Raw genomic sequence first — 5,937 nt, 5'->3', positions numbered from 1 at the left:
TCTTAAGGTATTTGTAGAAAATATAATGTTTTAGGGGAAAGATGGTATTAGAAGACAGGACAGCTAGACAGTTTCAGCATCAAAGTGAATATTGAGCACTTGAGATTCAAGAACATGATACACACAGATGTGAACAGGGATTAATGAATTAACTGTTTAAAATAGAAATGACAGTGTATCCCTTAAACTGTTGCTAACAGCTTATGGCATAGTGGCAATGCTCTTTTCTCTTTCCCAGTAGTTTCATCAGCTACATGGAACCAGGAAACCACACTCACTTTCCAGAATTCATCCTTCTGGGGCTTTCTGAAGAGGCAGAGCTTCAGCCCCTCCTCTTTGGACTGTTCCTCTCCATGTACCTGGCACCTTCACTGGGAACCTGCTCATCATCCTGGCCATCACCACAGACTCCCACCTCCACACACCCATGTACTTTTTCCTCTCTAACCTTTCCTCTGCTGACATCTGTTTCACGTCCACCACTGTCCCAAAGATGCTGATGAACATCCAGATGCAGACCAAAGTAATTACATATGAAGACTGCATCACACAGATGTTTTTTTTCATGCTTTTTGTGAGCTTAGACAACTTCCTATTGACAGTGATGGCCTATGACCGGTTTGTGGCCATCTGTCACCCACTGCACTACACGGTCATCATGAACCCAAGACTCTGTGGCCTCCTGCTTCTGGCCTCCTGGGTATTGACTCTTCTGGTCTCTCTGTTACAATGTTTAATGGTTTTGCGACTGTCATTTTGTACAGAATTGGAAATCTCCCATTTTTTCTGTGACCTTAATCAAGTAATCCAACTTGCTTGTTCTGACACGTTTCTCAATGACTTAGTGATATATTTAGGAATTGGACTTCTGGGTGCTATTCCACTCACTGGGATCCTTTTTTCTTACATGAAGATTGTGTCCTCCATTTTCCGAATTTCATCAGCTGGGGGCAAATATAAAGCCTTTTCCACGTGTGGGTCTCACCTCTCCGTGGTTTCCTTGTTCTATGGGACAAGTTTTGGGGTCTATCTCAGTCCTAGTGCTATTGAAAACTCCAAGGCAACTGCTATAGCCTCAGTGATGTACACTGTAGCCACACCCATGCTGAACCCCTTTATCTACAGTCTTAGAAACAGAGACATAAAGCAGGCCCTAAGAAAACTTTTCAGCTGAGGAACATCCTATATTAAAGAAACTCGTCATTAAGTTTAGACAACTACTTAGAAATACAAAATTCAAAATAATAAAAATTGGTATTATATTTACCTCAGTCCTAATTGTGCTTGTGTACATAATTCAATCTCCTTAATTTTTAAGACATGATATAAAAAATTTAAGACATAGGATGACATTACTTCCCATGTATTTTGTTAAAAATGTATTTATTTTCACCAAATCTTCCCTTCAACAGGCTACTTTTTCAGCATGACTGCAGGTTTCGTTAGGAAACAGACTTTTCATTAATAGCCATAGAGTAAGAGCATACAATTATCCCAAAGGAGCAGTGCTCATTATTATCCTGAACCATAAATAACTGAGACAGAAATTCTACAATGCCCCTTTTAGAAAACTTTTTTCTCGTGATCACATCTGGCATGAAAGTTTCAACCTACCTGGGTTATTTTATTTACAGTGAAGTCCTGTTGAATATTTTGACTATAAAGTTTGTAAACATGTTCTTATTAAATTATGGAAAGCACTGCTGGTATCTTCCAGTATTGGAAATGACTTCCAAACCACGCAGAAAATCAGACCAGCTAAGCACGTTGATACCTCTCCTATCATCAGAAAGATAGTACAACCAAGAAGACTGAAATCATTGACTTCCTGTACATGATTAATCTTCTGACATCCAGATAGTAGGAATTTCTGTTGTAATTGTTACTTCAGGACCATTAGTTTCAAGACCTTTCTAGACCACAATTTGTTCAGCCAAGTTGTGCATATCACTTCTTGGCATCAATGATTCTACTAGAAATTGGCCTTTATTATTTCCGAAGAACCCAGCGCTCTCCAATTATGCTGGACCACAAAATTAGCTGCACTAAAGCATCTGCCTCACTTTTGCCCTTGAGTGTCCTCCAGCAATCTGGGGACCATCTCAAATAATTACATGAGAAAACATTCATTTTCATGATCCAAGAAAACATAGCGCTCTATATTTTCTCTACAGCACAGGAAGCACCTCTGTTAAGTTTGGGGCTACTAACTGAAAAGCTGTTTTTTCACACCTATCCATGCTCAGAAGGAGAAAGATGAGACAATATGCTCCCGTAAAGATTACAGCTTTGTAAACCCTATGAGACAGTTCAGTCCAATGGGTCAGACTCGCTTGATAGCAGGGGAAGTGAATTGGTCGTACAGGAAGGGTGAGTGTCACCCACTCTTTTCCCACAGTGAAAAATGTAGACTCAATGCAAAACCCACTGTCATGGAGGCCACCTCACAGCACAAGGACAGTGATGAATAACTAACTGCCTCATAGAATGTCTGAAGCTTCACATCTTTACAGAGAGGGAGACTGTCTCATGTTTCAACCAGGGAGCAGGTAGTGGATTTGAATCTCAACCTTTTGGTTAGCAGCCTAGCACTTTAATCAGGAGACTGCCAAACTTTCTTATACTGTGAGTGAACAAGTTGATTGTATTATTCAAACTTCCTTCAGAATTTTTCATATCTCAATTCTATTATGTATCGAGAGTTCATGATTTCTTTTTTATTTTTTAAAATTGTTATATTTTGGGGGCTCATACAGCTCTTGTCACAATCCATATATCCATCCATTGTGGCAAGCATATTTGTGAATATGTTGCCATTATCATTTTCAAAACATTTTATTTCTACTTGAGCCCTTGATATTGGCTCAACTCTCCTCCCTTTTTGACCTTCCCTCCCTTAAGAACCCCTTGATAATTTATTAATTAGGTTTTTTTTTCATGTATGATTTCTATAGAAAGAATGATTTGTGAAGCTTGAAGTGAGCATTTGGTAAAACCAAGAAAACAAATTCACTGCCCTGGAGTCAATGCCAGCTAGCAACTCTAAAGCACAGGAGGAAATTGCCTGCAGGTTCCTGAAACTGGACCTTTTTACAGGAGGAGAAAGTCCCCTCCTTGTGCCATGGAGCAGCTGGTGGTTTCGAACAGCTCACCTTGCAGAGCACGGTCCAACTCTGCCACACAATCTTGGATACTCAACTTTTTTAGGACAAATATTACTGTGGCAAAATATATCATATAAAATATAAAATTAACCATTTAAAATATGAAGAAAACCTCTCCTTGTGATTAGGTCAAGTCTTACAGAGTGGATTCTCAGATTACATTTAAACATTTGTGTGATGTACCTGCCTCTTAATGTACTTGCCATCACTTATGCCATTTCCACCGCGTGTTCCCATTTCTATTCCTCCTTCTTTGCAAGCCCTTCTTACTTTAGGATCTAGTGTTGTCAGTTATTCTAATATGGGGCAAGTTTAATTCCAGTTCTTATGGGTCACTAAGGACTCTAATCTTGGTGGTTTCACTAGTCTCTATCCAAACAACAAGCCATATAATTTTGAGCTCTGTTGCACATTCGTCTCCCCTATGTAAAGGACCTTCTTGTGTGGTTATTTTCAGAGGGGTTGGCATTGGTGTCGGGAAACCATCCTACTCTCAAGATAATGGAGACTCCTGTTTCCATGGCCCCTGGGTCCACTCATCTGTTTCCATGCGCTTTTCAGTTCCATCACTTTTCTTTTCTCTGGATGCAAAGACAAATATTTGCATATTATATGCCTGCATCTGAGCACTTAACACCCCAACGCTAATCAGCAAATCAGAGCACAGGACATTGTCCTTGCTAACTCTGCTATGTCAGTTGACCTTGGTGCATCCAAGACGATGGTTCTGATCCCCCAGGCTCAGGGTCTCCTTTCCTCAAGGTGTATGTTTATGTCTAAGAGCTTTTCATAACTTTACGCATTTCATGTTCCTATAAGTTTCATCAAAGTAGGAAAGTCTTTGTCCAGCAGAGAATCCCCCCTTCTAGGGATGAAAGTTAAAGGGAGTCTGAGCTTGGTGTGTTCATGACAATAATCACCTGGATTCACCACTGAGTGGAAGTAGGGAAATACAGCAAGGAAAAGGGGTGATTTGGACATGTTCCATTGTTACCTGTTGGCTTGGTCCACAGAAGTTAACGGTAATAAATAAGAGGAGGACTGGCTAGTAGGAAGTTTACAAAGTATATTCAACATTTATAGATAGATTTGTAACAATGGTAAATACAATTATATACATATCTGTGTCAAACTTATAAATATTCATGGTACACCCCAAACCCCAGACCTTTCAACAAGCACTCATATTTCAGTACTGCTTCAGAAGGTGTTTTTGCGTAAAGGAGAAAAAGATTTTAGTATTATTTCTGGTAACTGAGCATGCTTCACTGATATAACAGCCAAACTTGACAAAAGGCAACTTTTTCTTTGTACTATTACATTAAAAATCATTCGGACTTATGCTGGATTTTAGTGAATCATCCATCCTTGGAAGATGTTGGCTCATCAAGTGATGCATTGCGCATTACTCCTAATTGTTGGCCCGTGACGTTATTCCACACGTATCATGTGTGCACGTCACCATCTCTCTCAACTGAAGAGAAGCTGGTGGCAGGAAAGTGTTCTCCATAATCCTAATTTCTGCATAGTAGTTTCCATTATTTCGTGGCAATCAACACTGCCAGTTGTTTATTTGAAGTAACAGGCAGTTTATATGAGAAAATGTCTGCCAATGACTGTTTAAACAGCCATCATCTCTCTGTTACACATTCTTTCAACAAAACTAGTCAGGGAATAAAGTGTGTAAACTGACTCACAGCTCAATCCCACTCATGTTTCTGCAATTAAGTCATCATAATGCAGCAAAGCCCATTAGATATCCCTCCCAACTTATCATTCGGTTTCAATCTTTTAAAACTTACTGAAATGCACCTTGGGTCTGAAAATAGTCTATACCAGACCAAGTGCAATGAAGAAGAACGTGTCCTGTGCTGCTTTTAAGTGGTGTGCCCAATGTCTGTTAGATCCAAACAGTTAACATTGTGCAAGTGTTCTTTCTTTATACCCTTTGAAAACTGTTCCATTTGTCATCAAAAAGAGGTGCACATAAAGTCTTTCTCTGACTCACAATGCATTTTGACTTAAAATTATTGTCATATATTTACATTGCCACTCTTGTTCACTCTGTATTACTGCTTAATTGTTCTATGGAGTGTTGCCCCAGAACACCCCCCACACTTTAATCTATTTATGCACCTGTGATTAAAGTGTGCCCTTGGTAATGCAGATGTGTGATATTTGTCATCCATTATAGTACTGTTTCCTGATTAAAATATTTAATCCATTTATATATTCACTGCAGTTAATTGCCAATAGAGAAGAATTTACCTCAAACATTTTATTAAACATCCCCTCAACCCTCATTCCTGGTTAGATTAATGGATTCTTTATTCTCAAACAGATATTTTCATTAATATATTTCTCCATTATTATTATAATTGTTGTTGATAGTTTTATTACCAAATCATTTAGATTTCCTTTAACTTGTGAAAGTTCTCTTATCTATACCAATCATCCATTTTACTTTTATGTTATTATCAATTATACTTACAGAGCACAGATCTCTATACTCATTGTAAATTATTATTTTATATGTATTCAGGTGGTAGTTTAGCTCCAACACTTTGAAATTTGGGGTTTGTATAATGCTTTCAAACTAGAGAATCCCCTTTATTTAGTATTTCTTTCAGGGCTGGTCTGTTTGGTTAAAAAATCCCTTAATTTCTGCTTATCTGGTAAAATCCTAATTCCACCTTCATATTTGAATGATAATTTTGCTGGAAATATGAACTCTGTTTGACAGCCTTTTCTTTCAAGAGTTTACATGTTTTCC

The 5,937-nt window shown here is 38.4% G+C and overlaps 1 pseudogene; it reads left to right on the top strand.

Annotated features, from left to right (window-relative positions):
• Positions 1 to 227: 227 nt before the first annotated feature.
• On the top strand, positions 228 to 1,174 carry LOC101642730 (annotated as a pseudogene).
• The last annotated feature ends 4,763 nt before the right edge of the window (positions 1,175 to 5,937 follow it).

This window comes from Echinops telfairi, unplaced genomic scaffold (genome assembly GCF_000313985.2).
Source record: "Echinops telfairi isolate 266 unplaced genomic scaffold, ASM31398v2 ScPeMD7_30;HRSCAF=105, whole genome shotgun sequence".
NCBI classification, from domain to species: domain Eukaryota; kingdom Metazoa; phylum Chordata; class Mammalia; order Afrosoricida; family Tenrecidae; genus Echinops; species Echinops telfairi.
This window is presented reverse-complemented; position numbering and strand designations above follow the sequence as displayed.